General features: G+C 44.5%; 1 pseudogene; it reads right to left on the bottom strand.

Moving 5' to 3' along the window:
• Positions 1-985: 985 nt before the first annotated feature.
• On the bottom strand, positions 986-7,697 carry LOC125534812 (annotated as a pseudogene).
• Between the last annotated feature and the right edge of the window lie 3,068 nt (positions 7,698-10,765).

The following is a 10,765-nucleotide window of genomic DNA, read 5'->3' as shown; positions in this document are numbered from 1 at the left end:
ATGGCATCTTCCAAGATGTCGATGTAGGCTGAATCATATGGTATGGTCCCATAATGGCGGCACAACTTATGCCCTCGAGGGTATAATGTTTCAATAATAAGAAGTTATTTCAGGGCAACATATTTGCCCTAAATTTAGTTACATGAAGTGATGTCAAGATGGACTGCGCACCACACAAATTGGGTTCAGCACCTTAAGCTCGAAGTTGTCACACACTCACAGAAGAACCACTACAACTATCTATACATACTGGAAAAAACATAACCTGGATTAAATAGCGAAAGGAAGGAAACTGAATTACATATACTTTGATCTGACCTCTCGAGCTCCGAAACAATGGCATGCATCTATGGCTGACCCGACAGCTACTCTCTGGCAGATTCAAGCATCATGCAGTATCAATCATGGCCTAAATTGAAACAGTGTCGTACTCTAATTGTTGAACTATGTTAGAATAATTCCGTTGCATACCGTTGATCGTCCGAGGACCAAGCGATCACACCTGCACGACACCGAGATTTATTAACGAGGTTCACTATCATGGCTACATCCCCGGGGCTTGACTACGGGCGCTCCTCCCCGTGACACCGTCACAATACTGCACACCGGCCACCCGGGCGCCAGCACACGCCGCCGGCTCCCCCTTGCGCGCCTGTGCTATTATGTTGGCATAGGTTACATCGTGTGTCTAGCCCCGCTATATATGAGAGGCCTAGGATACAAATGTCCTATTAGGACACAACTCCACATCCTATCTAAACACAATACAACTACAAGTCCAACTGTAACCTACCTTGTACACTATATTCGACACAACTCCAACAAACTTCACCTTGGTGAATATTCTCCACCAGGGCCGAGCCGGCAAAATCGGAGGCCCTGTGCGAAACTCTAAAATGGGCCTTATCTCGCTAAGAAGAACACTACATAAACATAACTATAATAATATAAAGTTCATAATATCTTAGATACCAACTGGAAAATATAAAAATTGTACCTATTATTGATTGTATGGTCTTCGGTCTTCACTTAAACAACATCATTCTTTTAGTGTTCTTTGTAATAAAATCCTCAATAATATCGTCATAATCAATCTTGTCCAATAGATTACTCTCCAGTGCTATTGTGCCAAATCAGTGAGCCTTTGTTGTGTCATGGTAGTGCGCATATAGGACTTCAATAGCTTCAATTTAGAAAAGCTTCGTTCTGCCGAAGCAACAGTCACAGGGATAGTCAACGGAACTCTATATGCAATACATGCATTGGGGAAACAATCATGCCGCTTCAAAAACTTTAGAATTTCAACTGGCCTAATATTTTCCTTTGGCATGAAATTTTGAAGAAACATCAACTCCACATAAAGTTCATTAACATCAATGTCAGACTTCCCATCCTTTTTAAGAGCAACCTCAAGATTGTCACAAGAAGTTTTCAAGCTATTCTTATCCAATGACTGCAATGTTTCAGAGGTAAACAAGAAACCAAATATTTTCTGGTAACCCTGATATTGGTCAAATCTGCTTGTAAGCGAGAGAATTGCTTGATCAACAATACGTAAAAAATAGTTGACTTTGAATGATTCCTCTGCAGACTGTGTGGCAACATTTGCATCATCCGGGTTCTCATCAAAATGTCTCTTTCTTTTAATTTCACGTTTTTTACGAAATGTTGTACCAATATCCATCTCAAGTGCAATTACTTTGGCTGTCTCCAATGCTTCTAAAAAACCAGTGTCCCTGTAACCCTTGAAGAAAGAAAGCAATCCTTGCACTTTCTCAATAGCAACATCAATAAGCATATCCTTTTCTTGCAAGTGTTTGCTTACTAAATTAACGGCATACAATACCTCATACCAAATGACTATCGCCACTATAAATTCATACTCTCCAAGTTCATTATTTGCCAAATCTTTAGCCTCACTGCTCGTTTTTGTATCATTATCAGTCTCAGATACCTGAAATGAAAATAAAGAAAATATATGTTATAGTTAGAGAAAACTAAAGAATTACATCATAACAATATGAAAATATTGGGTACCTGAAGTAGGGCCTCCCGAATGTCTGCATATTGAAGTCGAATAGCTTTAACACTGTCAACACGACTCTCCCAGCATGTAGTTGACACTGACTTGGGAGTTAATCTTGTTATGTTATTTTTCAGAATCTGCCATTTCTTAGTAGAATTAGCAAAAGTCGTATATATGCGTTGGATGATTCCAAAGAAGTCTTTAGCTTTACCGCAAGTCTTAGCCATATCACAAAGTGTCAAATTAAGGCTATGACAACCACAAGCAGAATAGAATGCTCTAGGATTTACATTCAAAAGTCTCCTTTGGACACCTTGCTGGTTTCCTTTCATATTTGACCCGTTATTATAACCTTGTCCTCTCACATCATCTATATCAAGATCAAGAAGATTTAGTTCATTCTCTAGCACTTCAAAAAGCCCTTGCCCAGTCGTATCATTTACATCTAAAAATCCTAGAAAGGATTCTTCTATGCAAACATGACTAGAAGATGAATCAACATAACTTATGATTATAGACATTTGTTCTTGATGGCTTGCATCTGGGGTACAATCAAGTATGACAGAGAAGTACTTTGCACTCTTTATTTTCTTAACAATCTCATACCTAATAGCGGAAGCAAGCAGGTGTATCAACTCATTCTGAATTAAAATCAAGATAATGAGTATGAGTTTCTTCATTTGTAATACGACGGACATGCTCTTGAATAACCTGGTCAAATTCAGCCAACATCTCAACCAAACCCAAGAAATTGCCATTGCTATCTTCATACAATTTGCTGTTAGTACCACGAAAGGCTAGATTATGCCTGGCAAGAAATTTTACAATGCAAACGATTCTGGACAGAACTTTTCTCCAGTGCTCCTTTTCACTCTCAAGTTGTCGTTGAGCAGCTTTATCAATTGTTTCATGCTTTTGTAATCTAGTATGCAACTCATACCAAGTTGTCATATTCAAAACATGATCTGCACTTGTCTCATGCTCTTTAAGTCTAGTGCCAAGATGTGTCCAATCATTATACCCCTCATTTGCCAAATTACCTTTTCGATACCCTTTTGCGAATAATTTACAACCGAAGCAAAACACTTTATCGAGTTCCTCAGAATAGACAAGCCAATCCCTATTGCAATGCTCTCCATTCGATAGAATTCTAGTGTAGAATAGTGCAGAAAACCTCCTTTTATATTTATCCTTACGACCTTTCTTAAATGACATGTTCCTTTGAGGGCCCTTTTGTGCTAAAATATTGATTTTCTTAGAATTAAGGGAATCCCAATTTCTTGGATCAAATATGTCAATCTGAAAAGAATCAGCAACGTCTGCAGTAGGTGAAGTATTCAAGTTACCATCAGTATTACTAGCCCCGATGTCATCACAATTTTCTTCACTCTCAACATTATTTTCTATCTTTGTCTCGGCATCTCTAGGGCTAGGATCATTGTCAACATTATTATCCGGAGCATGCTCTCTATCAAGTGACTGATTATCGGGAGACACTTGTGGTATTCTTATGAAAAAATTATCCATATCTCCTTTTTGAGACAGAGTTAAATCCTCTTTTTTTGTTTCTTCAAACGCTTTTTGTAACCAGATTCATGTTTTCTAAATGCAGACATGACTTGGATCTTGCAATACTAGACACCTAATAGATGAAAAGAATATTAAAATTAACTGTAAGATTTTGGAAGAATCAAACAGCTGGCAGAAATCAAAATTTCAAAGTAAAGGCCAAAGGGCTCACAGGATGTCAGGATTACTAGGTATTGACGTGACAACGCTTAAAAAATGAAGATCGGGAGATTGGCCTAAACTTTCCTTGCCTTTCAGGTGATTCAATTCAGGTCCTCCCTTCTGCTGGTGTCCGGCCGTTCATGCTGCTCCTGTCCTCTTGAATCCTAAAAAGGGCCTACAGCGCTGGAAGTTGGAACGGAATCATGAGATTTGCAACGAAGGAAAGGAAGGATCGGAAGAACCCTAACCTGCCGCCAGTGCCAGACGAATAGACGAAGAGACACCTCGTTGCTTCGCTCGTGTCGATGACGATTGATCGCTGATTTTTTTTTTCTTTTTTCATTGGATCGATCCTATGGATGAGGCATAGACTAGTCGGGGCTGCTCCAGGTCCAGGACACCAGGCCAAGAGGCCCAAAAGGTTACATTTTTTAGCTTAGTATATATACTGTTGGGAATAAATTTGGAGGCCCCTGAAAGTGAGGGGGCCCTGTGCAAGCGCACAGGTAGCACACCCTTAGACTCGGGCCTGTTCTCTACCACCTTGAATTCACCAATGCGTCAGACTTTCATGTACATTGGACTTGAGTTTATCCCATGAGTACCGCTGCTACTTCAAAGACTCCATATGACTCCACCCGCAACTTCTAGTCCCTCCTTTTCTTGACCACGGTCAACACTCGAGCAAAATTAAGTTCCTTGTTACTCTAGTTTGTGCTCCCAACTTCCAGAGCATCAGTCCAACGCCATCACACACTGATCACTGACCTGCGTGAAAGTGAACAACTCACATATTGGGTGTCACACATAAGAGTTACCTGAACTCAACATCACCGCTCCTTTCTTGACCGCCTGTCTGAAACTTGAAGGAATTTCACCATTGCTTGTAGTCACCCCGAGTCAAATTCGCAGTTGTCTTAGCACATGTATGACCACCAGAGCCCTGGCCCGTCTCCATCTCCCGTGCATACCGCACGCCTCGCCGCTATTACCGCGTCGAGCCTCCGCTGTCCTGGTCGAGTCTCAAGGGTCGCAAAACCACACCAGTCAACCCCCACTGCAGAGTACCACCGATCATCACCGATCGATGACGAGTTTCACGCATCCATCAGACCACTGGGCTTCAGTCCGAACTACGTGTCCCTCGCTTTTTCTGCTGAATAGGCTTCGACTCTCTGTGCACTTACGCCGCAACCCCTCAATCAGCACCGAGTGAAGTCCTACAGACTCCAGCTCCGACTTCAACATGACTTCATGGTAGATGATCAGTCCACCCTTGCGCCTCATCGACTTCGAGCTCCGTGTATACACCATCTTGAATCAATCCCGCTTCATAGTCTTGTCGAAGCCGCAAAAGCCCTCGGGCCTGCGCACCATGTGTTTCCACGCCCAGAAGTCGGTCACCATCAGCATCATGCACCTATGTCGCTGTCGCCGATCCCACCACCGTCTTCTGTACCAACAGACTTGTGTCGATCCATCAGACTGACAAGTCTGACCCAGCCGAAAAATATCCAACTGCAATCATGCTCCACCCTGCGTCGTGTCTGTCTGCACATCTGTGCATGTCTTAGACGCCATGTGTATGCATGATCCTGTATGACGCACTTATCCACGCGCCTCCGCAGCCTGTCCACGTGTTTCAAGCCATCTCAGCAAACCGACCCAGAAAAAAAACTTCCATGCAAACTGCACAAATCTTCTTTTTTCCTGTCACTAATTGCTTGTTGCTTCTCCGTGCACCTGATAGCAGAAAAATAGATCGAACTTTTTTCTTTTTGAAGGAAATAGATCGAACTTGATCCAACCAAAACTGCTCTTGTACACACACGTGATCCTGGCCGCTCTTTTTTTCCCAACAAACCAATCTCGTGCTCCGCTCGTATCCTTTGTCCGAGACTCCCTCCATAGTGCAAGCAGCTGCCTGCATCGGCCACTCTAATCCACCACGGCTACACAAGGACCTAGGCCTGCAAGAACGCATTACCAGCCCCATTGGGCCAGCCTGCCACGTGCTAGGCCGTTGCCCACGAGCAACCTTGGCCACACGCAACCGAACTCGTCGAGTCGGACAAGCAAGGACTCCTACTACCGCACAAATTCAGCGAGATCCGGCTGGAACAGCTTCCGTACGAACAATTCCTCCTGACTGCTAAACGAACGTAGCAACTCGCCGACACCATCGATTTTCCGATCGGTGCACCCGACCATCGATTTGACGAATTCTTCCACTCCACTTCTTCCTCTAGATCAACATCCGCACCTTAAATCAAACCTTGTTCTGATACCACTTGTTAGAATAATTCTGAGGCATATCGTTGATCGTCCGAGGACCAAGCAATCACACCTGCACGACATCGAGATTTGTTAACGAGGTTCACCATCATGGCTACATCCCCAGGGCTTGACTACGGGCGCTCCTCCCCATGACACCGTCACAATACCGCACACCGGCCACCCGGGCGCCGGCACACACCGCCGGCTCCCCCTTGCGTGCCAGTGCTATTATGTTGGCATAGGTTACAACGTGTGTCTAGCCCCGCTATATATGAGAGGCCTAAGATACAAGTGTCCTATTAGGACACAACTCCACATTCTATCTAAACACAATACAACTACAAGTCCAACTGTAACCTACCTTGTACACTATATTCGACACAACTCCAACAAACTATACAAAGCAGGAAGTATAGACATGAAAATAAGATATATATATATATATATATATATATATATATATATATATATCCATAACGTGGCTAGCAAGTTAGAATTGTCCATCATTGATAAGAACATTAACAACAAAAGTGACCTACAAACATAACATATTTCGATTATCCAAAATTAATTCAGATGTATTGAATGATAAAGAAGGGTATGAAAGTCATACCGTCAACGGAGAATTGTGTATTTAAGCAAGGTAATTGCTTCTGATTTCTTCCATGGCAAGATTAATGTAATCCTACTAAGAACAAGGAGGAACATGAGTTGCCTTCAGTGGATGGCACCATTGTATTCTTCAAAGGGATTTTGACACAATCTGCTAAAGAAAATCAAACCAATTAAAGGTAAATTTGCAACTTCAAGTATTATTTTGTGATCTCGGGCGTACCTTGTAATACTCTTTGACTAGCAGTATCTCTTATCGTGGCAGCAAATCATGGAGCAATTGTCTGGGAAAACCTTCTCCCGAGTGCCGACCAAGCCATGGCTTCCGCAGACGACTACTACCGCTGACTGAAGCGTGTGGTGGCCAATGTGGATGGTGATGGTAAGACGGGGCAGATAAGTGAAGCGACGGATCGGGTGAAATAGGTAAGCGAAGCGACGGGTGTACAAAGAGTAGGATAGGAGGACATCAGTTACTTATGGAGATCATGGGAAGATGAAGTGAAGAGTCAATCATCAATGACATGCAACAGAAGGGTTTCTTTGCTTTTTAGTTGAACCGTTTAATTGATAAGAGGAAAGTGTGGGCCATCTAGTTAGTGTCAGCAAGCTAAAAACTACTGAAGAACAATGTGATTACATCACCTCCACACCGAGAAGTTTAGTCAAAATCAGTGAAGTAAATGTGGCTCTGTTAACCTGGGGAAGACGTGGATAAACCGATTTCCCGACCAACGATGACAAACAGTGGAGCAGAACTACAGCGCCGATGGCCAAAGGGTAGAGTAGAGCAACAACACCGATGGCCAAATGGTGGACGACCTGCATCCCAACTGCACCTGGAGGCTTGGAGCAGAGTAGGGGGTGCGCCCAACAAGATAGTGATGTTCCTCAATGACCTGGGGCAGCAGCAACGGGACTGCGCCTTGTCCGCGTCCCAACGCCCAGGAGACGTCGTACCGGCGGCCTCCGGCCGGCTGAAGCAGATGCCAGACAGCGGGCAGCGCACAGTGGTGGACGGGCGGCGCGAGCAAGCGAGCGGGGCGGCCATGGCGCGGTGAGCACCGGCGCTGGCCTAGAGGTGGCGGCAGGACTCGATCTGGCAAAGGAGTAGGCGGTGGAGGCGCGGGGCGGCCATGGCGCGGTGAGCACTGGTACTGGGCTAGAAGTGGGTGGGATCGGCTGGCAGTCGTGCGGGATGCGGCGCAGGAGGAGGCGGTGCAGGCGGTCCGACGAAGGAGGAGGCAGTGGAGGTGCGGTGCGGCCATGGCGCGGTGTGCACCGCCGCTGGTCTTGAGGTGGGTGGGATCCGATCTGTGTGGGAGGACCGGCGGCCGTGCTGTCTGCGGTTGAGGGAAAAAGCGGGTCTTTTTTGTCGTGGTGACGTGGCAAATCCCTGACGTGGCAGTGTGCATGATGAGAGAATAAAGAGAAGTGGGGAGAAACTTCTTAAAAATGGTAGATAAGGGTTTGGTAGAGTTCCGGCTGGCTAAAATAGCTTCAATTGTAGCCTCTCTGTTGGAGTGGCTTGTGTAGTGGAGTTGAAGTCGTTTTGATAAATGTTTAGGAAAATAGCTTCTCCTGTCTTCTATGAATGAATGAAAGAGATAAAATGTCAATTGTTCCCTTGTTTGTTTTACATTTGTTCCAATTTATGATGTTATGATTTCATATAAAAAAGCTAATAATAAAACTATAGATTAACCAACGATTCATGGGTTATTATGTAGTCAATAATATATGTACCTTTTTTTCTTTTCTTCTATATTTTCATCCTCATCCTTCCACCGTTGTTATCCTTGCGCCAGCACACTCTGGCCTTGCCCGACGCTTCCCTCCGTGCACGCCTTTCTGCTCCGTTCTGCCTGCGTCCTGTCGACATAGAGTGAAAAGCCGGACCGGAGATTGAACTGGTCATGCTACTAGTTCATCGACGCAACCACTAGTTCACTAGTCAAACAAGTGGTTCATCGTTGTCAATATAATACATATTTCTCATAATTTCAATGAGTAATATGCAAGTTTTATTGCCAAAACATATCTGATGGAATCACATAGAAATAACATAATAGTCTATTATTGAAAGTTCCAAAATCAATATCCAAACATCAAACTGTTCACTGAAAAAAGGGTCAACTGGTTCATCAGTTTGACACAAAACCAGCTGGTTCGATCAGTTCACACCAGTTCACACCAGTCCAATTGCATGAGCAATCTTTTGATTGAACTGAACCAGTCTGGTCACTGGTTCACGGTTTTTTAGTTCAATCAGTGAACCGGTTTGGTTTTTTGTTCTATGCCTACCGAGCTACTCCACCGCGCTGCTCAATCCCTCCAGACCCGCACCGCGTCCGCCTCACCCCGGCTGACACTCCCCACTCCTACCTTTCTTGCTTTCCCGCGCCACCAACACCCTCCAGCCGCGCCTGCTCCACCATGCTGTCAGCGCCTCCGAGCCCGCATGCTCCCCTGTGCCCTCCGGCCCCACCACAGAAGGGAAAATCAGGATTTCGGCACCGCAGCTGAGATAAAATCGCAGGAGCCAATGTTTTTGGCTCCCGTTCCACTGATTTTCTCCAGAGAGCAGATATAGTGGGGCTTCCATGATGGGGCTATTTTGCTCAAGCCCTTTGGTAGGGCTTCACCAGGAGTCGGTTGGGAAGCCCTACCAAAGTCGGCCTAAAAGCTGCCTCTTCTAATCTTTTTTGGCGCTCATTATTGACACCTTTTTATGTCATTCAAGTGGTGTTTTTGGACTAATTCTTATTCTAACCCACCACTTGGCGCATGAAATAACCCATTATTGCATATGTGTTGTAGTTTGGACCATATTCTGTTTTGACAGGAAATACGACGTAATCAGAGGGTTTTCATGAAGAGCTTAATAGATAATTGGACGACGGTCATCATGAAGGGCCTACACGTGAAAGAGTAGGACCGGATGGGCGAGAAAGGGCCTAGGCCGGTTGGCCTAGGACCTTATAGGAGATTAGTCTGGCCTATTCCAAGGCCTGTTCAAGCTTCCCTTTTCGTTGGCATGAAGTAAACGATGCATCTAGCATTTTTCCACCGACCATTCATCTAGATCTGCCACCCACGAAGTTCTATAAAAACATCTTGAAGGACCACATCTAAGGAGATGAGGGGAAGAGAGGAAATATGACGCATACACCATCCACCATTGCCACAAGGTTGAAAACGGAGAAAAGATTGGATCTACAGGAGGCCACCCAAGGCAGAGCTTGGGAGGAGGAGAAAACTCCCCAAGCCGAGCTCAGGCCGGTCGGCCTAGGGCTCTCCTGCCGCCATTCGTGTCATGAGGTCCACCTGATCTATAGAGCATCTTTTACCCCCTTTTTGCATCAACATATGTATGATTATGGGATAAAGTCTCTGTTTTTCATTGGGGTTGTATGGAGATCTTGATTTGTAATCTCCCAACCTTTTTTTGAAGATCTATTTGTTGTCATTCTCATATTAATGATGCTCTTTCATGTAATGGCTGGGCAGCGCTACTTTGAGTTGCTTTGTTGCTTACGTAGAAGAATCATCATGTCGTATTTCCATTGTCCAATAGATAATTATCCTTGCATAGTGACGGTATGCAAGTGGGGATGTGTTGGGCATGGTTCACGTTCATTCATGATAACACTTAGGTCTCTAGTTTGTACACTCTTGGCGATTGCATTTATAAGCGTTCCTAGATCCATCTGCTTTGATCTAGACTGCTTAGAGCATCTTCAACAGAAGCCTAAAAAACTGGCGTGCTAAAATAATTTTAGAGCGCCATTTTAGTAATTTTAGCGCGCCGTGGCCAATTCAGTCCAGCAGAGGCTCAAAAATATAGCGGACAGCGGGCAACAGTCCAACAGACGCACTAAAAATATAAAGCGCAACAAATATATCTACAACAAACAGGTCCCTAAACATTTACAAATAAGTCCATCTAACCAAAACAAAAACACAATTAGGTCCCCAATTGTTGGAGCAAGCTACCTTGCTGAGCTTGCAAATCATCTTCTGCCAGCCACTGCACGCGAGCTAGCTTGATGTGATCGTTGGAATCGCAAGCGCGAGCTTGCTAGCTTTAGCTTCCCTTAATCGTTGGAGCAAGCTAGC

Source organism: Triticum urartu, chromosome 2, assembly GCF_003073215.2.
Source record: "Triticum urartu cultivar G1812 chromosome 2, Tu2.1, whole genome shotgun sequence".
Taxonomy (NCBI): Eukaryota; Viridiplantae; Streptophyta; class Magnoliopsida; order Poales; family Poaceae; genus Triticum; species Triticum urartu.
This window is presented reverse-complemented; position numbering and strand designations above follow the sequence as displayed.